We start from the raw sequence: 27,509 nt of genomic DNA on the forward strand, positions 1-27,509 counted from the left end.
TTCTTTTGGTCACTGATATAAATCATGTTAAATTTGTCAGTATTCATGAAGTTTATTTAGGCTGTGTCAGCAAGGTTTCATTCTAATGAGTGTTTGTTAGTACAGGGGAGGTCTGCTTTGGATTTTAAGTTTAACACTGGACCTGTTGTTTAAAAACAGATGTGGGAGAGAAGTCTTCAAGGAAGTGTAAATGCTGTAATTATCTAAAGGATTTTTGAACATATACACCAGCATTGACTACTATGCAATAGACAGGAATATTTAATCAATGCTGTCTTCCCATTTTGCATTTTTAGATTGATAGGTGGTATTTGGGAGATTAATTCAAATGCAAGGCCTGCTCCTTGCAAGGCAGTTCTGAGACTTTTTTTCTAGTGCATCTCGTATAGTGGCTAATTTTCTGAAGTTTGTTGATTTGTGGATTCCTCTGCAAGGTACTTTGTATTGTCACTTTTTGCCAGCCGTGTTATATAGAAAGGTGATGGTCGTTTTCTACTACACAAAAGGCAATAAATTCTTAATTTAGCAATGAAAACCTGTGGAGAAGTTTAGGTAAGGTTTAGTGGCACAGTCTTTTAAAATACTTTCTCATGAGTAGTTCGTGAACATGATGCCATTACTGGTACGAGGCATACATTTTAAAATATTTTTAAGCTTTGGTTGCTCTCTCCTATGATTTCCACAGTTCTTTATGAGTAGTAGGCACCTTCATCTGAAAACCACCCATTTAGGTGTGTCAAAATTGTATTAAATGAGAAAAACAATTGTTCCAGTTTCAAGTTCTTTCTTTATCTTTGACAGAAACCATCTTGAATTAAGCCCCTGCACAACCAAGAGACCTTTGGGAGAGAAATCCTCTAAGATGTGAATATTCATAAATTGCTTTTTAAGACATTCAAATGTTAATGGCACTGTTCTTGTCGGGCTGTTCAGCATTTTAGAAATATGCAGACATTTTCTTGTCATACTTTGAAGAAATGGGAAATTGCCAGGGTGTGGTTGTGTTCTTTTCCATCACATATCTATTTTTACTATATAAACTATTTTGCCTCTAGTTCAGCCATGTCTTTATGTGTTAATATAATCATAAAACAAGTAAGAGTTTTGTGTATACCCATACATACAAACACACACAATTGATCCACAAAAGCCTAAATCTGAAATATTATATGAGACGTATATGTATATAAATCAATGTCTCATGTACATATATACACATATGTATATGCATACTTATGTGCACAAATGTCAAAGTGCAAGCATTCATCCTTACAGTGGGACATACTTATGACATAGATTTAATTCCTCTTTCATTTTAAGGCAATAAATGTCAATAAAAATATATAGACACAAAAGTATGTGAATCACACATATGTCCAGGAAAAGTAAGTAATATGCCAGAAAGTCAGGTAATTTAACATGCATGCAACTGTCACAGAGATTTAAAATATAAGGATCTGCTTTTTCAAATGCAGAGATATTTTTCATAGAAGCAAGCTTATTGCCTTCACTAATATTGCTAATCGAAATAAGATGCTACACCTGTCTCCAGATCCATTACCTAACGGCTTGTTTACACTGAATCAGAAAAGTACACTAACGCTGTGTACATTGAAACACCTTAATTCCATGTGATACAGTTTTAGTATGTACTCACTGTTGAGATAAGGTAAAGCCTACCTATCCATCTGGAGCTTATTAAATGAGGCACGCATAATGTTTTCCTGAGCAACTGCCTTCCTGCCTTTGCTAAGCTGAGAATATGCTGGAATGATTAGGAAACTTAAGAAAGGCCCTACTTGTCCCCGAACTTCACTTTGTCATTACGACATTACAGGCTCATAACACAGCACAGCAAGCCATTTTCATCTCCTTGTTCAGCAGAAATCACATAAAGTGTTTCAGAGGGCACTTACAGACTCTCACAACAAACAGCCTCCTCCTACAGTGGAAGGACCTTAGACCTTGAAGACCACAACATCTGGCTGCCATAGGCAGCTCACAGCACTTGCCCTGCTCTTCTATTGCCATGCCAAATAAAATCATAATCTGCTTCCAAGAACAAAAATAGATTACCAGCAATCCTTCATTTAGCTGCATACATTAGGAGAAGCCTGGCTAGTTTTGTCATGGAAAGATGTACCAAAGTCAGTTTGCTGTAGGCAGTGCTGATGCCAGTGTACACAGTGAGGACTCCAAGGCTGATACGTGATGTGACATGTCAACAAGGCTCAGATAAAATCCAGGACCATTTTGTCTGAGTGCCTAAATGTCTTGGCTGGATACATGCAAAGAGAGCAGAGCAAGTGTTCAATTTGCCCATTTTATGGACGACTTGTGCTGGCAATCCTGAGCAGGGAACATCAGCCAGTAAACCTTGTTTTGCCTGGTTAATATGCCATTAATGTGAAAAGCTATGGAAGAGGTAGCAGCTGAGGGAGTATGACTTGCAGTGTTGTTTGTAGGCATTTAAAACTCCTCTGCTCCTAACAACCAGCTGCAGTCTGTAGATCTCCTTTCACTAACTACTCAGTTTCCTTCATTTGTACATTCCAAATAGTGACCATACTAGAAGTTTCAAGAGCTAGTTAAAAATAATGATGTCTCAGCAAATGCAATAGTAGCTCTCAGATGTTCAGTGGAAAACACTCCTTTCTCTCCCTTGCTCTCCTCCCCCACAATACACATTTTCTCCTTCCTCCCCTCCTTCTCAACTGCTTGATCTTAGAAGGGAAAAGTCCTGAAAATCTCAGTAGTGCAGCAAACATCTCAAAGATCTCTGCCATCATCTCTCACCAATAAAAGAAGAGGTATGAGCTTCTTCTTCACTGTTAGCTACTGAAATTATAAATAACCAAGCTTCACTGCAAAACTGAATTTAAGATGCCAAAATTATTGTTGTATAGCTGTCTTGTCCCTTATTCCAACACTAAAAGCAGTGACTGTGCTTCTAGAGATTGGACTGCTTCTGTTCAACTACATATAGAAAACGTCCTATGAATCCTTTCTTTCCACAATGATTGCATGAAGAGGGAAATCACCCAGAGCCAGTGCTGCATCAGTGCTGCATTCTCTTTCCTATTTAGGGGACTGCAATAAAAAGGAGATTGATTAGCTGCTAATGAATACTGAAGACCTTCCTGGAGCTGAATGAAGTTGTTCAGCTGTCATTCAGGGAACGACCAACCTTTGAACGGTGAAAAGCAGAGTGATAAACAGAGGTGTTTTGGTCTCCCCTGAAGAAGAGTGCTATCTTGGGAATAGATTAGTCAGTCCCGGCAGACCACTGTGGAATGAGTGGAGAAGAGGCCAGTTTTACCACATCCAAATATCATGCAGGTGTCCCAATAGTTGTTTTATTTTCTTGTGTGTGAAGCAGATTAAAGTCCTGGCAAATTTCAGTTATGCTGCCTGCGCATATAGGCTTCTGGAGATGCAGATGTTAGGGGTTTTTGTAATGGAAGAATCAGCACTCTGAAAACTGTAGGAGTGATCCTTTAGGAAAGAAAAGTAAGATTCTACCAAGAAGGCTACAGTGTAGGGAGAAGCTGCTGACATTGAGAAACATGAGGAATAATACTTAAAAAGTAATACCTGTTGGTCACTACAGAGGAAATGGATGTGAACAGTTAGTATGTACTCTCAAGTTAATGTACAACTGTGAAGAAATGAAGGATATAAATGAAAATAAATATTATCAAGTAGAACAGACAGATGAACACCATGTTAGGCATAAGGCTGCCATGTCCATGCTTTCTCACTACAGTGCAATAGTCACACCACCCCTTCTGCAGCTGTTTCGTCATCTGTCTCTCTCTTCAGGATAACTTGCTTTTTTTCTCCAAGGGCTTTATTGAAGAGCAGAAATTATAGTCTGATGGAAAATGAGGTAGGGACAACCAAAGGAGTGGGAAAAGTCATTAAGTCTGTGTTGAAGATGACTATGAAGAAGAGGGAGACTAGTAAGTGGAAGGACAATGAGGAGGGAAGGATAAGGAGAGGACAGAAGTGGTAGGTAATAAAATAACCACTTTTGGCCCAGCACACCATTCCAAAAAGAAAACTGCAGACCTACACAAATATCATACTCCACTTAATGAAATCAATAAATACATAACATCAGGTCTCTGGAACTTCTGGCAAAGAATTTAAATTTGATTTCAGTACTTTTCTGTTTTTGGCTTTACAATGCTCTACTAGAGCCTTGTGGTTGTTTACAGCCACTTGAGGATTAAAGACTGAAATGAATTACAGACTTTTGAACAAAAGGCTAGAACCTAGAGCCAGTAAATGTATTTTGGCTTTTAATTCCATTTATTTTAGGGGAAGTAAGATTCCTAAATGCTTCCTCTGGCGTGAGCTGGATGTGTTACAGAAAGTACAGTTACAAAGGAGGCCCTAAGACTCTGCTAATTTATGCCACTTGACAATTCTCATCACAGATGTAGGAAAAATCCACTGTGGCAGTACAACAGGACAGTAAACGTGGTTCATCTAAATAAAGGATATTTTGCTTGTACTTAATGAGATATACTCAGATATACTATTCACCCCATGCTCAGGTTAAAAAATTAAACTGGGATATATTTTAGTTGTTTTCTAATGCTTGAAATTAAATAGTCAGGTGTTAAATATGTTGAGGCATCCAAATGAATCATATTGCACACAAATTTTTTTCCATGTAACTGGCAGCCTTTTATATAACTGAAGTATTAGACATTTTGTAAGTATATGTATATAATTTTGAATGTTTTGTACACTTCTTTCATTTTCCTTTACTGACCTCTGAATCATAAAAGACTGAGTTTCAGTTCATGTGATCTTTGCTGACTAAATCACATAAATTTTAACAGAGAAATTATTTTATATATAGAGAGAGATCTATTCACTAGATGTTTTAAGAAAAAAATACTGTGCAAATACTGTATTTTTGTTGTTTTTTGTTTGTTTGCGGTTTCTTTTGTCTGTTTTGTTTTTAGGAAACATTTTCATATATATTGAAGCTGACAATTTTTAAAGAACAATATCTTTTTGAAGAAGGCTGCTATATAGACAACATCATTGCAAAATCCATCTTTTATGAATTCTCTGCTTTGACATTCACCACTACTTGTTAAACTTTGCTGATAAAAATATTAAAAGAGTGGACAAGTCACACTGCAGTTAAAAATTACATGGAACAGTTTATAGTTGTCTTCTAAGCTTCCCATTTCCATTGATGGCAATTTACATTACAGAAACCTAGGTTAAAATTAATTCCTTATGCTGTTTGGGGAGTAATAACTCACAGAAATTCTTTGCTGTTTCTCTCTTCCACACCCAGATATTTTTGTGTAGATTTCAGATTTCAGTTACAAAACATAACATAACATAACATAACATAACATAACATAACATAACATAACATAACCACAGCGGTGATAAAATGAGCTTGATTTAACCCCACTTAAAAATAACCTGTCCTCATCCTTTTATTTTCTGCAATACATACCATTATTTTCCAGATGGGATATCCCATAGGGAAGAACACAAGGCAGACCTTCTATCTAGATACAGAATGAAAACTAGTTTGAGTACAAATACAGCATTTCTAATGACACTGTTGTGTGAGGTCAATGTTCTGTTCATCTACAATACAAGATCTTACTTTACAAAAAGGGAAAGACAGTTTTACACATGTCAAGTGATCATAGAAAATTGCTAGTGCTCTGCAGCAGTTTGACAGCGCAGGGGAAGAGAGGCAAAGGCAGAAGTTTAAAAGCTACCAGCGCAGCAAATACAACAGAACAAAGATTGAAGGCAGACTTTAAATGTAAGTCTAGATTTCTTTCTCTTAAAAATGTTCTTGAAAAAAGTTCTAAAAATAGCAGATTCATTAAGAAATAACTAACTCTCCAATGTAGATAGCTTCAAATGGGAAAAGTGACAGAGTAGCCCATTCTCTGGCCAATGTAAAATCATTAGAAGATGCTCATATTTTCCAAAATCTCAGTCAAAAATGTTTTCAGTTGGAAAATAAAAGCCCTGTTATGAATATCACATTAGTTTTCAACCAGAAAACTCAAAATCAGCATGCCTTAAACTAACATTAACTTAAATTTTATATATGCAGCATGAAATTTAAATTATTTTATCTTGTATTTTCCAGAATTAAGATTTTTTTTTCAGAAAAAGTATGTTGGGTTTTCTCATTTAAACTTCTGAGGATCCTGAGACTCTGAGCAGCACTGGTTAGTGCTGGGAATTTTCTGCTGACTTACACCTCAAACTAAGTTAAGAATTACTGTAATAGGTGTCCATGCAATAAAGAATCTCTAAATTCTATTACCAGTTGAAAAAAGAGTCTTGCTTAGATCTTTTATTGAAAATTGATCAGATCACAAGGCACTGATTTAGATGACAAGGCACTGATTTTGTTTAGACTGCAAGAGCAAAGGAATGTGCTTTTTCAGCGTATTAAAGCTAAGCACAATATGGTGAAAGTATAATTACATTGCTAAGAGATCTTCTGTGCCATGCATTTTGACTGTAAAATACAGGTTAATCATTCAGATGTTAGGGCTGCTAATTGATATACAAAAGAAGTAGAGGCAATTAATTAATTGTGTTGATTTGGCATGGCCTCATTTTTTTGGTAGCAGCAAAGTGGGGCTACAGGGGTGGCTTCTATGAGAAGCTGCCAGAGGGTCCCACCATGTCTAGCGGAGCCAGTCTCTGATGGCTCTGAAGATAAATGGATGGATGTGCTGCAGGCCCAATTAGAAAGGTTGGTAACGCCTCTATGATGACATTTAAGAAGAAAATCAAAGCAGTGCAGGTGCAGTTTTTGTCCAGGTATGGCGAGGCACCTCTGCTGGGGACCATCCCCAGTGCAGCATATGGCAATGCACTGCTGCAGCTGCTGCCATCTTGGTGCAGCCCATGGCTTCCCCTGGCCTGGCCCCTGCCCCTGGCCAGCCGTGCTGCGGGCAGAGAGGGCAGGGGCAGCAGCAGCTTCCCCTTCCAGCACCCCGCAGGAGGTGAGGCGTCAAACAGCGCCGGCGCCGCCCGCGGCAGCCACCACTGCTCACGTGGTGCCGGCCCGGCCACGTGGCTGATGGCACAAACATGGTGAACGACTCCCCAGCATGGAACCTAGATGAGATCAACTTCTCAGCCCTGTGGGATCCTGCAGGAATCTGAATTTGTGGAACTTGTTGGCAATGGTACCTATGAGCAGCAGTTTTTCTTCTAGATAGAGAAGAGGAGGAGGTGAGAACATGTGAGGGAAAAGAACATGGTGACACCAAGGTCAGTGGAGAAGGAGGGGGCGGAGGGGCTCCAGGCACTGCAGCCAAGATTCCTCTGCAAGCCATGGTGAGGACCATGGTGAAACAGGCTGTCCCTCGGTAATGTATGAAGTGCATGAGGGAAAAATAGGAAGAGTGCTCATGCTGAAGCGGGTGAATGCCAGAGGGGGCTGTGATCCTGTTGGAGACCTGAATGGAGGGAGAGGGCCCCTGCTTCCAGAGGTAGAGACAGAGAGCCCTTGCTTCCAAAGTAGAGCAGCCTATCCTTAGAGGACTGCACCCTGTGGGTGAGTGACCCACACTACACCAGTTTTTGGGAAGACTGTTTGCCCATGGGAGGGATCCCACAGCATGGCAGAGGAAAGCCTCCTCTTCCTGAGTGAACAGAAGGTGATCTCCAGTGATGAACTCACCAAATCCCCATGCCCTGCCTCCCTGCACTGTCGCTGGGAAGGAGGGAGAGGCTGGGGGGAAAAAGGTGTTTTAAAGGCTTGTTTTACTTCTCATTATCCTCCTCTTTCTCTGTTAATAATAAATATACTTTATACCTTTACATTTGAACCTGTTTTGCCCTCAGAGTGTTTTTCTCCCAATCCTTATCTCAACTCATGAGCCCTTTGTTTATATTTTTTTCCCTATCCTCTGCCCAGCTGTAGCCCGAGAAAGTAAACAAATAACTCTCATGGATGCCTGGTGTTTGGCCAGTGTCAAACCATGACATTACTTAATTCCATTCAATTTGTTTTTAATTTTTTTACCCAAGATCCAGTACTATTTTGTCCAGTAAAATATTTTTTCTGAATGCATCTACCATTTAAGCAGTATTTTACTTAAGAAATTCAAAGACAATTCTTTCACATTGACTAAAATACAATTCTACAGCATCTATGCTAATACAACTTAGGTAATATAAGAACAAAAATTCATTTTTTGGTCAGCTGAAGAAAGCAAGCAGAACAAGTAAGGAGTTTTTTTGTTTAGTTGGGACATAGGGTTTTTTGTTTGGTTGGGTTTTTTTGTAATTATAAGTAATCGGAAATCTTGGCTGATTTAAAAAAAAAACAAACAATTTTAGGACACAGGAAAGCAGGTTTTGTGCTTACAATAAACAGCCTCAATTCTGTTCCAAATCTGATGCCTGTACAGTATTAATTCATGCATCACTTTTAGAAAATGCCCTAAGAAATAGCACTCTTATGCTGTGGCATTATTGCAGATTTAAAAGAGATACAATAGTGTTTTTATTGGTCCTTCAGCTTCATTAAAAAAGCGAAAACTCATTATTTCATTAAAAATAATTTCTAATATTTATTTGCTGGGAAAATATGTATCAATGGTTTGTTACTTCTAGCTTCAGTTCAAGAAGGACTGCAGCACTAAAGCAGACACCATTACTTTTATTCCTGTCTTTCAACACAGATAATTGTTTTTCTTTCTAAACCGTTCTTCTGCTTGATCAACTGCTAAGTGGGATTAAATTGTTTCCACCACTGCCTCCACCAATGATACTACACTGAGCCGTGCAGAAAAAAATTGCAGAGGCCACAGAGATCCAGAAAAGGACAATGATGAACACTCAGGATCACCTATTGTAACCATATTACACATGTCACTAGTGTATTTTGTAACTTTAGAGGAGAAGAAGGCCCTATGGAAGGGGTGCACAAAAAATGAGCATTCAATAAGCAAACAGCAAATCAAATAAGCAGAGCAATTTAGATATTCAATTAAAATGGTCTGAAGTGGCTGTAAGATTCTTTGTTGAGTTCATGGAACCCTGAGCTCCACTGAAGTTTTGTTGTTCTAAAATACTCAGAAGGATGCAAGTCTTGCAAAGTTAAGATGGTAAATATATATTTTTAGGATTCTCCTTATTTGTAATTAGCCTACTCTGTTGCTTGTTAACTTCAGTTGCTAAACAATCTTTATTGGAAAAACTGCTGGTATATCCATGTGCTAGTAGTTTCAAAAATGTATATTAACTAATTTCAATTTGATAGTTAAAAATAGTATCTTATTGAATTCTTGATGAAATTTGGTCCTGACATAAGTGTTCAGCTCTAAAAATCTTCCACTTCAGATTACTTTTATTTTTTAAATAACTGAGGTGTTTCTCCCCAGTGTTCATGTGGCATTTTCCAGGCAAAAGAATTTAACAAGTGAAATGATAGTAAAAGAAGAAAGTGACATTAAGGCATGTTTAGGCCAAAACACAATACAGAATTGCCAGATGTGTATGTAGGGTAATTTAAGATTCAGTGTCAACTCCATATAGAACAGTAGTTTGTTAAAGAAAGAAAGAAATTTCATGACAACAGTTTACCCACTCATGCAGAATCAAAGCCTCCCCATGCAAATAATTCTTTAATGAGCAAAATAAGGTGAGATTTTGAAGGTGTATATGCTATATCACAAAATTTGGCATGAAGACTTGGCTCCAGTAGCAGAATCTGCGTTCTCTTTTCTCTGCAGATTTAGTTTTCAAAACAAAAACACCCTGTAGGGAAAAAAACAGAAGCTTTTCCAATCCTCAAGCACAGACACACCTCAGACACAGAGCACTGTGATGGCAAGAGGAGCCTCTTGACCCCGGATCTGGAAGAAGACAGCTGTGGGTACCCTGGGCAAACAGGGCTCCTGTGATGCAGTGGGAGCAGGGTCCCAGCAGCGCTGACCCAGTGCCACTGCAGTCAGGCCCCCAGCCTTGCAGGGTAGGGAAAGCAACAGGAATATGCTGCCTGCTCCTGACCCAGGCTGTAAGGCTTGCACTTTGGCCCTGATGAAGGCTGGGCTGCAGCACAGCACACAAGTGACATTTACTCTCCTTGTTGGCCAACAGGCAGTGGCAGCAGTGTGAAACAGCTCGAGGGGAAGGCTGATGTCCTGCACCTGCTCTGCTGGAGCCAGACCATGCAATTTCTAAATTGCTGATTTCTAAATCTATAAAATTCTTTCCTGGAGCATGGAGATTCCTAACACAGTCTAGATACTGCATATTTCCGATTTATGGTGGATTTCATACAAATCATAAACCTCAGAAAAAAATAATGGAATAATGCAATAAAAATGTGTATTTAAACAACTAAAAATGGATTTCAGTGGAAAAGTGGACATTCCTTGCTTTGGGAATATGGTAATATGGGAGTTGGCCTTTGGCCATTGGTACAGCTCTGCTTTCCCCCATTATCATGGCCTGCCTTAGTTTTGCTGGAAATGCAGATAATACTAATAAACTAAATGATAAAGCAATAAAGTATCATGGAATTGGGCTAAGATGTATTATTATTATTTTTGCTGGTTTTGTTATTATTATTATTATTATTATTATTATACTGGATAGTACAGATTGTCTTTCTTGTGATAAATACAGATGGGAGAACAGATCCAGTTCTCCAAGCATGTTAATGGTAGTTTCTCCACCGCTCATATTCCTAACACACAAGTTTCAAGCAAACACATCTTTTCTCCTCTCTCTCCCCAAGACCGTGCTAGGCAGTCCCACGAGCACCTGGGCACAGCCCTCATAAATGGTACTCAAAAATTGGTGTTTGGAGTTGAAATAAAGCACTCTGACACCAGCTCAGGACAAGGGAGCCTTTTAAGGGGAACAGTGAAGGGAGACATGGATAAAGCTCCTTCCATGGTATGTACTGAATATAAAGAAGACATGATGAAACTTCACAACTCCCATCAAATGCTGAGTGCACATCCACCCATGTGACAGGGAACATGGCTGGACATAGCTTTTGCCTCCATATAGGGTACATAAGTAGTCTCTTGATGGGTATATACATCCCCCACTTGCACAGCAGGCAACCAGGAGGGCATTGATGCTGTGTGATGCTAACAGTGACTATCCACCACGTTCTGCCATGAGGAGAGGAGCAGTCTGGATGTCCTGACACCTCTGTCTTTGCACTGAAGTGCTGCCATGATTTGACCAAAGTGTGTGGGAAGGAGGCCCATGGAGGCCAGGCCCTAATATAGTATGATCAATTGGCTTGTGTAGGGAGGGATCTTAAAGATTATCTAGCTCCAACTCCCCTGCTGTGGGTAGAGATGCCACCCACTGGATCAGGTTGCTTAAGGCCCCACTCAGCCTGGCCTGGGGGCATCTTCATACCACTCACAGACATGCACAGGATTTATCTGCTTCAATGTTCTTACACCTGCAAGAAAATGGTCACAGAGGGGCACTCTGTTTCTTCATCCTCAGCAGACCCCAAAAACAGAGAGGCTGCAGGTAGCAATATTGTAAAGAAGGGAACTGGTTTATTGGAAAATCTGTGAAGAAAATGGAATAGAAGAGGTCCACCTCTGCTGCAAGAGAAACTAGGGAAAGTGTGAGAGATTAGCTGAAGGCACCTTTGGATTTAGAGATTTCTGTGCCAAAGATACACTTTAAATTTAAGATTTGTCTGTGGCTTTTTCTTTCCCTTAGACAATTCATTGCTTTGGTCTGGCTACAGCTATATTGCTTGGGCGTAACACAGTTCTTCATATAAACATATCATAAATGTCATAAAAGAATTTGTACTAGGAAGGGGGAGGGAAGCCTAAGTACCCAGTGCTGGAAGTTGCTCTGCGGAACTGTATACACCCAGCACTTTGTACAAAATCTGGCCCATAAAAACTCTTTTTTATGGGAGATCCACCTGTTCTGGCTCTTCGTGGCATCTACAATGTTAGCAGAACTGTTGATCAGGACAAACTGCTGCTTCTAATGCCATTAAGCAAAAGACTTTGGCATGGCAGCAGCATGTATTTAAGTACTAGGACATCTGCTCTTTCATGGAACAAGTTATTTTCATTATGAAGGCATTCATAATGTCACAGGACCTATTAAAAAACCAAAGACATGTCAGTAGTATAACTTTCAAACAGCCTTGTAACTAACATGATCTGTGTGATCAAGGTGGGACTTTTACACTCTACCAACAGAGTTGTGGGTAGGTTGGTTTTTTCCTTAAGCATAAAATCAAAATGTTTTACAGTTCCAGGCAATTTAATGTAAATAGTTTTGGGTGTTACCAAAATCTCTCTCTCAATCTTGTTTTCAGAGTGAAAGGATAATCTTGTTAATTCACTAATCTAGGATTTAGGAGCTCTGCATTTTATCCTGGTCTGCCACAGACCACGGGTAGCAGGAGTGCAGCAATCCTTCCAGCCTTGAATGGTATACAGCCTAGGAGAGGGAACCTCCCTTATTTAGAATTTGCAGCACTTGGTATGCCATTTTAATACAAATCATAGGTGCTGCAGTGTGGGAGGGACCTGTCACGGTCACTGAACTGTTGTTGGTGTGTCAATATCTGCTAAGCTGCCGCAGGAAACGTGGCTGACAGATGCAGCTGGGTCACCCAGCACAGGGCTGCAGCGGTGCTTGGCCCGCAGGGCTCTCTGGTGGCAGTGACCAGCAGAGCATGACTGGCAGCACGGGGACCAAAACAGCTGAACCTTCTGCTTCAGACATCTGAGCAGCGAGTCCCCCACACTGCTGGCCAGCAGCAGAGCTGCCATGCTGCTCCTCTCCTCTCCTTGCTGCTGAAGGCCCCAGGCAAACCACAAACTGCTTAGACCTGGCAGGGGAACAAGAAGAGATAAATCAATTTAAAAGGTAGTTCAGCTTGATAAACCGGATATGTTTCTACTCTTGCAGACTTGTGACATCTGAGCACTATGGTAATAGCTTACCTGAAGAACAGCATGCGTGTTTTCTTTAGGCATCAAAACGCCCAGGGTCGGCACAGCCGCTGTGTGGACTTTGGCATGCCACCTGCCTCACAAAAGCTTCCAATGCTTTTGCTTCCTGCATTGCTCAGGGGTGGTGAAGGGCACAATATGCTTTGTGTTTGGTTGTTTTCTTCCCTGTAAGTCAGCCTCAGGCCTTTGAGAAACATTTTGCCAATTTAGTCTGCCAATAAGAACAGGTGGTTACACAGCTTCCTCCAAAAAGTGCAAAAAGCCACATAGCCAAGGACAGGTGAAGGGAATAAATAAAAGTATATGGGGACAAACTCAAGGTCAGGAGCAGCCCAGGTGAATGGCTTTGTTGTCAGCACAGCACAGCCCAAGGCCTCATTACTGAAGGTACAAATGAAGACAAATCCAAACATGGAAAGCATGTTTCAATGGGAAACAGCCTGCAGCATGACTGGAGCGTGATTCTCTCTAATAGAGAGAATTTATAATTTTGTTTCTGCAAAGTGGACTTAAACATGAGTGCCAACATATAGAAATGGTTCTCCAAAGCACCAGTCTGAGCCATTTGCAAATGGCACAGGTTTACCTTCTCCCACCCTCTCCAGGTTTTTCTCTCCACTAAAGCACATCCATATTTGCTGTTCACACAATCCTCTCTGTTCTCCCTCCTTTTTCCCTTCTGTCTCTTCTAGTTCTGCTTCATAAGAGTTTTACTGTCAAATACAAATAGCACTTGGAATGAAGTAGTCATTATTAGATATTCTGCATGTAAATTTTAAGTATCCAAAAAGCCAGATGAACTGTCCTTTTCTCTGACCCAGCCAACTGCGGACTTGCTGTGTTAGATTCTCCAACCTCTGATGCCAGTTGTTTGCCTGGTCTGCAGAACACAATTGAAAATGAGCAGAGTATGCTATGGGATATTCAGAACAGCTTTTCTTTCAGTTTTGCAGTTTCAGATCATTGTTACTTCTGTGTAAACCGATTAGAGTAAACATCCTTCATTCTGCTATTTCACTTGTACACATTTATGAGTATTCTATCCCCAGTTCACCTACTAAATTTCTCTATAGGAAAATCAGGATGATAGCCATCTCTCTGCCAGGATGCAAAACAACATCATATGCTCTCATTTAGCCTGCTTGTTTTACAACTGCAGAGGACTCTTGAGTTTTTTGGGAGACAGGACATCAGGCTCCATACCTGTCTGTTCAGAGGCAGAGGAGATTATAAAGAATAGGTTTTCCCAGGTTTCTCTTCCTAGAAATTGTCTGTAAAGCACGATGATAGAGAGAAGCAAATGAGATACCTCTTCTGCTTTGTTCCAACTCCTATGGAGCTGGAATATTTGTAAGACAGACACATTGCATATAGCAAGGCAATTTGTAGCTAATGTGCAACCACACAGAAAACACAAGAGAAACTTGATGGGCCTTTAACCCCAGATATGAGGACATCTAAAATAATCATAAGCCAAATGAGGACAAGAGGATGGCACAAGATGTCTCACACTGTTGCCTTTGTGTAAACACTCTATCAGACTCTGATACTCACTAACATGGTTTGTTTGTGTGAGTAGAAGGATTGAAGGAAAACATAGAAACACTAAGCTTTATAGAGTCCAACTGTGAACCCAGCCACACCATGTCTACCACCCCAATACAGGGACTTATTGTGATTTACTAACCATGACACTTGTCAGTAAAATAACAGCAGCACTATGAATGTCATTGTCAACAATTCTTTTTCCTCCCCCCACTCTCAAGTTTGCTAGCCATGAAAAACCTTTTTTCAATAAAGCAACTTTTCCTTTCCTTTTCTTTTTCTCTTCCCTTTCCCTTCTTCAGGTAGACCCATTACTTGGAATTTTTTTCTTTTGCTAGCACATTAAGGCCCTTGCCAAGTAGAGAACAGTATAACTTACAAGTATATATGTCTATGAACTTAAATTAGTCTTTCCTTGCTTGAAATCAGGGACGATAAAACATGTCCAAATATTAACTCTCATTTACTTCAGGTATGTAAACTAGAAAACTGATCCTGTGTCATAAAAGCTATGTCAAGAATAAAAGGAAGTAACTAAAACAAATGCAAATATCTAAGGTACTATACTTGGATAAATTAAGTGCCCTGATCTTCAAAATGTATGATCAGCCAGTTCCTCCTTAGATCTTAAGGCACCATATATTAGTATCTCTGATGTCCCCATTGTTCTTATTTAAGTAAACAGAATAGGTATAATCTCACTGTAAACAGCAGATTTGCTTAAAAGTGAAATTTAGTATGAATTGCAGAATTAAATAAACTTTATTTAGCTAAAAAAAAAGAAATGTATTAGGTGACATTTTCTTTTAAAATTTACCAATACTAATACCAGGAAAAAAAATTCTGGCTATTAATACTTCCAGGATCACTGAAAAGGAATTTGTACTTCAGAATCTTTACATTCCTTATTGAATTATGATGTAATTTAAAACACCTTGTGGAGGAACCTGTCTGTAAAACCAAACACTCTCTCTTGAAGTGAGTTGTTAAAGTGCACTGTTGAAGTTCTTTTGTTGGAGCTGATTTTGAGTTCTGAAGCTCACTGAGGCAAAAATTAAGATACTTTATGATTTTCTCTTGCTCACCACTCCACTCAGATCACTTCAGAACTTTCACTCCAGGGCACAGAAATGTCATGCTTGGCTTTGCTGAGCACAGTGAATTGCCAACTACCACAGCCTGGAATCTGTGCTACTTCATAAAGAAAATTTTAATAATTTGCATTTACAACATTCAGAGAAACATCACAATTACACAGTAAAAGCTTAAGTATCTAGGAAGTTCCTGTAGGTCATGGCAGCCTAAGTAAGTTTAATATTGAATGTTAAGTCAGTGATACAAACCATTCTAAATACAGTCCATTTACAACTTCAGACACGCTCAAAACACTGGTGGGAATTTAGTTCTCAAAATTTGCCTAGTAGACAAGACCCAAGAGTCAGGAAGTGGCAAAGCTGTTGTTCTCAGCCCAGGAGGCTGCAGGAAAAAAGACAATTGCTGAGTCAGACAGAATTTCCCCTGAGGACTCTGGCTGCAGACCAGCCTCTGGAAGACCTGCCAGCTCACCTAAGGGTAAAAGCAAAGATTTTAAAAAGCCAATATAGCTCATAAAGAAAAAACTAAATTTTGGCATAGCTTTTTTTGGTATTTTAAGTTAGGTCTATGGCAAAGAAATCTATGGAATCTTAGAACATCTGTATGCACAATTTGTATAGTCTTCCAACCTCAGCCACTGCTGACATAGCCAAGAGCTCTGAGTGCTGCTCGGCTGAATGCTGCTGTACCTGCTACTGTTACCATGGGAATGGACACTGGCAAAAGTAGGATTAGAGCTTTAAAGTAATTACCAATATAATTAGCACTTTCACCTTTTTGGAGATTGCATCCCCAAAAGCTCCTAAATAGTGAAATCATCCAATTCAGGCTCATCAATATAACAATTAGTGTCTAAAGAGGCATCAGTTAACATGATCAATGTGGGAATGACATACAAAAGGAAGGCATTGTTGGAGCCGGGAAGCAGTGGGTTCCTGTGGCCTTCTTTGCTTATTACTAATAAGGAACTCTGCTTCTTTGCTATGAGTCACTGTTCCAGTTTCATCCTTAATTAATTCAGTGTCAAAAGAAAGGGTACTAAAGTGAAGAGAAGCTCCCAGAGATGGCTCGATGAAATTTGCAGAAGAGGGGGAGGGACAGAAATCATTAGAGAAACAAAATTTGAGATCACAGAGAGGAAGAAAACTTGTGGAGAAATTGAAGTACAGTGTTTCTTATTACACTGCAACTGTCTGAATGAAATACCTAGACAAAGAAAAGCTCGTCAGAGCAGTGCTACCCAGTCCCTGTGTATGAATCTTTTATCCAGACAGTGAGAGCATCAGTTAGTACACTGTGTTCTGCAACGATTTCTACAAAATGGCAAAAGCCTTCAAAGGTCTCTCAGTGTTTCCAGCAATGTTTTTAACTATGGAGGGTCAGAAGGGAATTTTGGAATTTGGTACAATTTTAGGCTTCTTCACTTCTTCCACAATAGCCTGCCTGTATTCAGGTTGAATACAGAACTCACCGTCAGTGAGCAGTGAAGTTACTCCTTGCATAATTATTACTACTTCTAAAAACATTAACATTTGGCTGGGTACAGCCTGAAAGTTTTGGCTGTGGTTATTTAGCAGAAAAAGACTTTCAAAAGGAACTGATGAACACCCTGAAGAAAGCAAGGGAAAGATAGTAAGAACAATTTCGTAGATTTACTGGCTTACTAGTGGATATTGAAAATCTCTAAACACATATTTGCTATTAAAAAAAAAAAACCACTAATTACCTCTGTTCATCCCATACTGTTCTTCCAGGCTGCCTTTGGGTAGGGCTGGGCAGCAGAGCCAAGCTCCAGGCAGAACCTGTGAAATGAAGCTGTGTCCCTGGGGATGTCTTTTGTGCAAGTCCTACTTGTTAGTGCGTTCATACCCCCTGGTCTGCTCCCTTTGAGTGTCTTGTTACTCAGGCATTATCACACAGTCCGGTCACTACACAGCAGAGCAAATAAAGTGTCTTTGTCCCTCCTATCCCCATCAATGATGTAAGGTAGCACAGTGAACTTTCACTTTGTTGGCTAAATATAGGGGAGTACAGGGTGGGGGGGAAGTGCGTTGCTTTAAGCTGTGTGTTGTACAGCTGTTTCTCATGCATCTGGATTTTCAGGACCTTTTAAGATGTCAAGTTATTTTCTCCTACTTATTCAGTGCAGGAGTTTTTTGTAAAGACACTGAGATCCAAAGTTGCTGTTATTCTTCAACAAAATACCACTGAGACAAAAGATTCTATCATCCAGATGCATTTGTCATAGTCCATCTCCCTGCCTACTGCTGTTAAATGCTTTCAAATGAGTGTGAAGTTAGGCCAAGTTCTTCCACTAAGGGCAAAACATTGCTGTGGGTGGAACCCTTCTCTGCTTTCCCCATGACTACATAGACCTAACTGGCTGGACAGCTTCCTTACAATAGAGCACCCTTGAGACATTTGTGCATGTGAAAGACACACATTTTATCATGGCTCATTTCAGAGAAGACTAAAGCTTTTTCCCAGAAAGAGATGTAGGTAGAGGCAAGAGTGGTGAAGATCACCTATGTGGAGGGAACTGTCATGCCATGTGATTGTGTGTCAGGAGGTACTGTGGCTTCTATGCACTGTGTTTTGCTCCAACACGCAGTTTGGAGATTTTCCAAAATCATGCTGTCTGCTCCGGACACTCCAAGATGCTTCCAAAATTCCTAGGCTCTCCAGCTGCTACCCAGAGCCCTCCCAAATAGTTCTCATTCCCCAGAAAAACAAAGCAGCCAAAGCCCTCAGTAACAGCTTTACTTTCTTCACAGTCTATTGCCAGATTTCTTCACTAACTAGCTTTAAATGTTACATAGATAGAGAAAACCCACTGATGCTTGCATTAGTCAAGTTACTGTCTTTAGCTGTAAGAGGGTCACAGCTGATACAACTATGGTGCGTTCTGTGGGCCAGCACAGTTACACCAGACTGAGTTTTAAGGCAAGTATGCAGAGTTAGGAGGTGCTATAATTAAGGTACATAAGGTTAGGAGGTGCATAATTATGTTCAACCATAATTACACCCATTGGTGACTGTGCTTTATGATATAGTCTTCAATTACATGACCACCTTCTTTCTTTTCCCTATTGGATCTGCGCCTGTGTTAGGACTGTCAACATGGCACAGTGCTGCAGGACTGCCCAAACTGCCATTAAACATTCCATTTAACACACTGGGAAGTGCACTAGTATTTGCATTGCATTCTGTTCAGGACACACTACCTTCTTTTGTGACAGAGATGTTGGAGGCATAGCAAATCTGAGCTCACAGATTAAAATGTTCTCATGCAGATTTGAAAAAAAATTAGATTTGCATGTCTGGCTTGCATATTATTAAAGCCTGTATTTATACATAACTTCTGATATGCAGCATCTTTATGAGCTGTTTTCTTAACTATAGGATAAGAAGCCACTTAACAGGACTGAATTTTTTCACACAAAAGGCCTTATCCAGCCTCAGTTTCTGTAGTAAAATTATTACTGACTAAAATGGGAGTGGGATCATGCCTCTGGCACCTGCCTCACTCCAAACAAAGCATTCAGCCAAACCAACAGGAAAAACTGCAAGGGTAATTTCTCAAATCACAGGACCAATACACACACATAGTGTGACAGACTGGAAGGCTATTACTATTGCTTACACTGAAAAAGTGAGCTGGCTCTTCAGATATATCTGGGACATCTTTGTGCGTTCACTCTGAAAAGCAGAGCACAGCACTCATCTTTTACAGGCACTCACATGTCAGTATCATGAAGAAATATTTATACTGTGAGCAGCTAACAGCAATCTTTCATAATTGCTTATTAGCATTTCCATATTTCTGAAGCAAGGTAGTATCACAGTTTTAGTGATACTTTGTAATGCAATGGCAAAACAGAAGTATAACTATTCATAATTTTAGCATCTCTGTCTGAAATAAATTATCTATATAGTATAGGTGGTACTAAAACACAGTCCCAAGTGACAGGCTAACCAAAATCTGATTTTTGAAAAGACACTACTAAACTATAGGTCTCCTTATAACATAAAACTAGACAACTAAGTCATGGAGCTTGTTCTAGAATAAAAGTGTGCTTGAAAATTCATGATTACATGCATCAAGTAAAGCACACAAAGACCTTACTTTGCTTTAACTAACAGTGTAACTATCTATCCTATGAAATAGGAAGAACTGCAGAAGAAATTAAAAATATGCATCTATTAAATAAATATGTAAAAGAGGAACAAACTTACTAAGGAACTCCAAAAAAAAAAAAACAACCCCATATTTCAGAATTAATTTTTTTCTATTTGCTGTGATCAACCTGGAAAACCATTCTACAGAAAAACTCAAGTGAGGCTACTTGCTTTCCTCCAGCTGAGCACTTGGCATGGCATTCTTGGCACCACAAATTCCATCAATAAATCTCAGTAAGATTTTTGGCAGCAGGAACAGAACTATTTCTACCTTTCTTTTATCACACTGGACAACCCACAGCTGCTATGGCTCAGTGTCCCTGGAAAAACTGGAGAAATTTTTTGATGTATTACATTACACTAGCATAAATAAGATTAAAGATCTTATTATATATCTGGAAACAAAACAAGTGTTTCAATCAAGTTGTATTCCCTTCCCCCATCATCCCACAGCAATAAATATTTTAAATTTCAATCTGTTCGTTACATCCTGTTTATAAACACACAGTTCTCTTAACAATATCTCATTTACTCTAGTTCATTCTCTTGGTGATATTTTTTCATGTTTCCCCTTTCAAAAGTTAAAATATCATGATGCCAGATTTCATTATCAAGGAAGAATTAATGCTGAAGTTGAAGATTACAGTCACCTTATTTACACCTACAATTACTACCCACACAAGTGTCATCTTGCTTTTAGTTTCAACACATCTTCCAATGAAGCATATACATGCTGTCATTTGGCAAGTTACTCTCCTGCCCTTTGCTCCTTTCTTAGTCTGTGACATCTACATTTGCATGTCAGCCTGACATCCTTTTATCCACATCTCCAAGTGTTAGGCACAGAGAAGCAGCCACATGGATATCTAGCCCATTCTACTTGCATCAGCAGCCTTGTCAGTAGTTCTCACCAGTAACTGACAATTCTGGCTTTGATGCCAATCTTTGAATACACCATTGTTTGAAATAACCACCTTGCTTTTCTCTTACAACTCTTCCCACAGTATGAGATTTCAGGTCTAAATGAGAACACAGAGTGGGTACAACACATATTGATTAAATAATAGGATGGCTGAAATAAATCTATCCCTTACATGTGGATATTTTCTCTTTTTAAAGTTTTACAAGAAGTTACTGTAGGAGACATTTAAATATTTGGTGAATGTCAGAGTTCACTTATTCTGTTAATGCAAGCTGACCAGACAGCTCACTTAACAAAGATCCACTGGCTTTTAACAGACCTGTATCGGTGAATCCCTGCTAAAAATTAATTTCCATCTAAAAGCCATCTGAAAACACATCTTATGCATGATAGAGTAAAACTGAAGTCTAAATCTGACAATTCTGTAAGAAAATATGTTACTTTTATGTAAAGGAATATGTTTGTAAGAATCTCAAATTAAAAAAAAAAAATCTACATTGATATTTCAGTCAAGTCTTAAGGAGATACCACAATCTAAATTACACAGACATCTGATGAAATAAATATTGAAGAAAAAAAAAATCATGCTATTGAAATCCAAAGCTCTAATTAAAAATATTAAAACATTTTAACCCACATCAAGTTTGATAAATGATTCCAAGAAATTCTTACCTACTTTTATGAACTCTCATCTTATACTTAGAAGTTACTTTCTATATACAAGCTATAGTTTGGGCTTGTAGACCTGTCTGCAATTTAGGTTGTCCAAAACCTCCTATTATAATAACCTGCTGCAATTCCTTTTAAATTTGCCAAACTGTAACAGTTTAAGCTGAAGCTCTCCATGCTGTATATATTCCCCAAGCTGATTTTGGTGTGGAGAATTTTAGCTGAATTATTTTGGTTGGCTCTGAAAACAAAGCAAAGTATTATACATATTATTTAAATTAATAAAGAATTCTGATATGCATGCATTAGAGTAAGACTGAAACAAAGAAGAGAAAAACTTTGTTTTGAAATGTCCTTTCAGCTGTCCTCATGAAGATTCATTTACTGTGATCATAGAGCTCTAACAACATGCAGTTTGATCAAAAACTTGCTGCAGCTATATAGCTGAAAATCTCTGAAATCCCCCTGAAATGCTTGCACCTCCCACAGCTTAGGGTAGGCTCAATTGCAAACATACATTTTATCCTAAGCAAGAGTTCCCTTCAGGCCACAACCACAGAGCTGAAGTTGGGCAGCCTATAATAACAGTGGCTAACCTGCTCAGGCTACAGTAAAATAAACCAGAACTGTGGAAGTGCAGCTTGTCCCTCTTGTGCCTTCACAAGTATGTGAAAGAAAATTAGGTATCTTATTTTCTAAGATAACGTGTTGTTTTTTAATTTTATGACATACAGCAATATTTCATAAATAATTTTTTGTTTTATAAAACAAATGGAATTACTTCCTTAGCCAAAATCTCTCTTCTGAGGATAGCTAGCACATATCAGAAGACAAAAAGCCAATATAAAATACCACAAAATTAGGTAACATCATACAAGTTAGCTGCTAAGCTATGGGATAAAATTCGTAGTGAGATTCAGCAGTGGGAATGATTGAGAGATTTATTCTCTTGCATCTGAAGTTTTGCTTCTGCAATTTCCAATTCTGCTGATGTCTGAATTAATATTTTATGTTGAGTTCTATGTTCCTAATACAGCGCTTCTGCACAAACTGAAAGTTCTTTTTAATGAAGTCAGCAGTATTTTTATACTTCCGATGCCACTTTCTATTTTAATTAAAGTTGCACAGGGAAATTATATCAGCAACTGAAACAACTTTCTTATCCTGAGTAAGTAGTCTAGAGAAGCATCATTTTTGTTGCAGTTGTAACAACTATACTAGCAACACTAGTATAGCAACAGTAATATAAATTTTTCAATAATAATTTTATTATTGTAGGAATTTTGTTGATAACTAAACACATGCTACTCTAACATACATATCGGGGATTTATTTGGAAAAGCATTCTACACTGGTCTAAGGAATCACACCCGTGCAACTTCCTAAGCAATGTGCTGAGTTTGAGAACTGAGCTCAAATTAATGAAATACATGTATCAGGCAAGCAGAATTTCTACTCTCTGAGGTTTCTCCAGCCCAGAAAGCAGTCAAAGCAGCTTGATTTGTCTCTTTTCTTCCTTTTGTTTTGAGACAGTTACAGTCTCTGCTTCAGGTTTGGAATGTCAAAAGCAAAAAATCCTGAAAACACAAATCTACCCTGTCGCCTATTCCAAATCAAGAAGAAATGGCATCCCTTCTGCTACAGAAACAATCTGTGTCTCGGATCCTTGTCAGTTATTTCAAGATATTTAAGAATCATAGAATACCAGACTGGAAGGGGGACACCAAGGATCACCTGGTCCAACATTTTTTTGCAAAAACATGATCTGGACAAGATGACTCAGCACTGTGTCCAGGTGGATCTTAAAAGCGTCCAAAGTTGCAGAATCCACACTTCCCTGAGGAGATATTCCAACTGCCAATTGTTATAATTTACAAAAATTTTCCTGTTTTGCCCAATTGGAATGTCTCCACATTCTAGTAACTTCTACCCATACCCCCTCCTCCTTCCCATGTGATTCCTTGTAAACTTCCATCTTCTCTGTAGCCACCCCTTAAACACTGGAACATAGGATCTTTCAAGGCCCTCAAGGCTGAACAAACCCAGTTCTCTCAGCCATTCACCACATGCCAGGCTTCCCAGCCCTGTGATTGCCTTTGTGGGGCCTCTCCAGCCTATCCACATCCATGTTGTGCACCAGGAGCCAAAACTGGATACAGAATTGCAGGTGTGGCCTGACAAGCACTGTGTGGGGTGGGATAAGGACTTCATCTCTGCTGGTGAGGCCCTTGTTGGAGCCACCCAGGATCTGCTCCCTTTCTGTGCTGCAGGAACACACTGGGCACTCAGATGGAGCTGAGCCCACCAGGAGCACCAGGCTCCTTCCCACTGAGCTGCTCCCAAGCTGGGTGGATCCCTGGCTGTGCTGCACTCCTGGACCAAGGTTTCGCTTTTCCAGGTGCAAAACTTGTCCTCACTGAACTTCACAATGGTTTCATCAGTCCACTGTTCCAGCTTATCCAGGTCTTTCTGCTGGTGGCTCTCCTTTCACAAGCATCTGCTTCCTTGACCAGTATATTACTATTGGAAAACTGCACCAGGATACACTTGATCCCATCTTCTAGATCACTCTGAAAAATAAACAGTGCTGGGCCCAGAATCAATCCCTGGGAACACCCCTTGTGCCAGGCTGTCAGTTTGGAGAGAAGTGATTGACCACTGCCCTGGGTCAGCCAGGTCCCCACCCACCCTAGGGACCCCTTGTGTAGGCCATAACACAACAGCTGCAGAAGGAGGCTGTGGGAAGCACTACTGAGAGCCTTGGAGAAATCCAGGCAAACAGTGCCCAACACTCCCCCAACAGCAATTAAAGTTACTGTGTCATAGAAGGCAACCAGGATTGTCAAGCACAATTTGCCTTTGTGGAATCCATGCTGGCTTCCCCCAGTCAGGTGCTTCACCTGACATGTGATAGGCCCCAGGAGGATTCATTCTTTAACCTTCCCAGGGGCTGAAGTAAAATGGATGTCTCCATAGTTTCCTGGGTCCTTCTTTAAGCTCTTCTTGTAGGTGGGGATGACATGAGCCTTCTTCCAGTCTCCTGCAACATCCCTTGATCTACATGACTTCCCAAAGATTATGGAGATGACATGATCCTCACAATGACATGATCCAGCCTTGACCCCTTGGGGGGATATCATCAAAGCCCCTCGAGTCATATGGGTCAAGCTCCAGCAACAGCTCACACAGCAACTCTGCCTTCACTGACAGCAGATCTGTGTTGGCATCAGCCTGGGTTTTTGTTCCCAACACCTGGGGCCCAGCTGTGCTGGTAAGCACAGAGGTGAAGAAACTGTTGAGAACCTCTACCTTTTCTGAGCTGTTAGCGACTGATTCACCTTTTCTGTTTAATAGCAGACCACTATTTTTTTCTGTTTTTGCTGGCTGTTTATGTACCTGAGGAAGGCTTGCTTCTGCCATTTAAACCAAACCACTGCACACCCTGACAATACCCTTGTACTTCTCAGTGGGTATTTACCCATTAAGAAGATAATATATGATTAGCAAATATAACATCTGCCATTCCAGCCAGGGCACTTGTTACAATTTGAAAATTTACAATGCTCAGGCTTTAGACATGCTTTTAAAAGAACTCAGGTAGGATCTTCCACTTGAAACTGACTTTTCTGCCTTGAAATCTATGAATGGTTTCATAGTATATCTCCTTCTGTCCAGGAGAAAGTCCTTGAGAGACGGTTATGTGATTAAACTAACTGGGTTTTTCCCTGTAATGAAAACCCCTTTTCCTGTGAACCTAGATAAGCCTTGAAATGCATTAGCCAATTCTCTGTTTTCTCAGTGATCACCATTAGTTTTCTGTAAAACTTAAGGTGGGGTTTGGCTGTTTGTTTCTTTTTTTTCTTTACATATCATACCTCTCATAAGGGGTCCTGAATTTCCTTTTCACACATCTTTGAGGGAACAACCACTTTTCTCACATACAATTTTTTTACCACATCAAGCTTACCCTTGTACACTAAATTTATGTTACCTAAGTATCACACCCCCCACCTTAAGTTTTCTCCGAAAAGACCTATTAACTGCATTCCAACCCACATATCATGTTATCTTTCTATTCAGACTAAACTGAATCCATCTATTTCTATCTAACTTCTCTTGTCTTCAAGGCATACAGGTTTCTGGGTACAGCTCTACAGAGAACTGATCACACTGGATTCCTGATGGCATGAGAGAAGGGCTAACTTGTGATTTAAGCAATTTGTAGAAGAAGTCAAGCAAACCCAATGTAATTCCTAAGGAATAAGAGTGAAAGGAAAGCCAGCCATGTCAAACTTAATCCACACTTTTACCAAGGACTAAAGTGGTTAAGTTTTAAAAAGCCATCCTGGGCCAAAAGGTCCTTCTTCAGGTTAAAGGGTACTCCTGCATGTCTCCAGCAGAGCAAGGTGCATAGAGAAAACAAAAGGAAGGAAAAAAGAAGCTGATTTGCCAGGAAGTGTGATTATCTTCAGAGGTGGTTTTTTTCTGTGCAGATTCACACCTCTTGAATCTTTCCCTTGTGCATTAAGTTCCATTAGAAATGGTGAAAAGGCCTATGGTTGGGCTTAACCAGGGTTTATCATGCTTGCTGTAGAAATAGATAAGACATAAACATACTTTGGCAAAAACACATTCATAATGTGAGCATGTATACAGACAGCTTATTATAACACCCCTCAACTTCTGATGATTTTTCTTATCTGTAGAGAATGTGAACATTTTTTTATAAAAATAAAATTTAAATGTAAGAGAAAAATGCTATTAAGTTTAATTGCACTATATTAATTAATATTTTACAAATAGCTGATTTAAGCCCTGTTATCTCTATTGGTCTTAATACTGAATTTTCAGTAGGATGAGTCTTACTTCTTGACTAAGCTTAAAATACAAACCCACACTTTAAAAAATTTACCAAGGACTACAAATGTATTCTTCTCAGTACATGCTCTTAAAACACAATATGTGCTTTGAGACATTTCTCATTAATGCTTTAGGCCAAATCTCTTTCATGTTTATATAATAAAGTAGTTGCAAAACCTTTTGTGACAAACAATACTTGTAACATGTTATACATTATGTGGCTGTAAAATCTGACTAAATTTCTGATCTTTTGTCAGATTTTGGTAGTAATTTATCTTGAATATTGGACCATGAGTGGTTCTTAACAAATAAAGAATTTAATAAAGGGAGAAACAGAAATTGCTCCGTTCTTTGTATTTCTTTGTATTTGTAAGTGCTTCTCCCAAGCTTAAAGTATACATCTCAGATAATGTGTTGACTAAATTCCCAAGGACAGCAACACTTCAGTGGAGAGGTAAGAGAGAGGATATATTTTGGGCCTGACAGTGAGAGCAATCAGAAGATATCAGCTCTGCAAAAAAGAAGTCAACCTAACTGGAATCTGGAAGTTCAAGGGGGACAACACAATGAAGAAAAGCTAACTTTGGCTACTCAAAAATCCTATTTGTAACAACAACTTTGGAGTACTACTCAGTTTCTGCCTTCTACCGAGAAAAATATGGCCTTCTTCAACATGAAATCAAAGGAGAGTTTATCTTCTGTCATGTAGAAAAGCATCTGTCTGCTAATTTTTCTTGTAAAAGTCTGGATAGCCCACAATCATGCAGCTAAGGAAAGCTATTTCAAGTTAAAATGTTTGCTTAATTTAGAAGTACTTTTTCCACTTGCTTTTACTTTCCATTAGTGGTTTAGAAGGCAATAAGTCTTTGACATTGAATTACCTTGGGTAGTTTTACACTTCTTCCCTGCAAAAACATGCAACAATTGTTTTTGCTAAGATATGGTATATGGAATTGTAACATTTTAAAAGGAAAAATGAAATCAATCTGATTTGTATATTACAAGCCATTCTGCTTCACCCAGTTATAGTGAATCTAAATCATTGTGTTTGGTGAACGTGTACCTCCTAGAAGAGGTTTCACTTGTCTTGATTTGATGACATTAAGAATGGACTAACTATTGGGACAAACTACTCACAAAGTTGGGACTTGTCTTCACTGTTAAAGATGCAGTTGTTTTCTCTTTGAAATGACTGGCCTCAGCTTCTGGCTGACATTCTCCAACTAAGGAGTCTTTAGTATGTTATG

The 27,509-nt window shown here is 39.3% G+C and overlaps 1 long non-coding RNA gene across 1 annotated transcript; it reads right to left on the minus strand.

Moving 5' to 3' along the window:
* Positions 1–5,163: 5,163 nt before the first annotated feature.
* LOC143691976 (uncharacterized) lies at positions 5,164–17,352 on the minus strand. Its single transcript, XR_013179803.1, has 2 exons — positions 12,984–17,352; positions 5,164–12,868 (listed from the first exon to the last, which is right to left on the minus strand). It is a non-coding gene; the product is annotated as an uncharacterized LOC143691976 (long non-coding RNA).
* Between the last annotated feature and the right edge of the window lie 10,157 nt (positions 17,353–27,509).

The sequence above is a fragment of the Agelaius phoeniceus genome, chromosome Z (assembly GCF_051311805.1).
Source record: "Agelaius phoeniceus isolate bAgePho1 chromosome Z, bAgePho1.hap1, whole genome shotgun sequence".
Lineage (NCBI taxonomy): Eukaryota > Metazoa > Chordata > Aves > Passeriformes > Icteridae > Agelaius > Agelaius phoeniceus.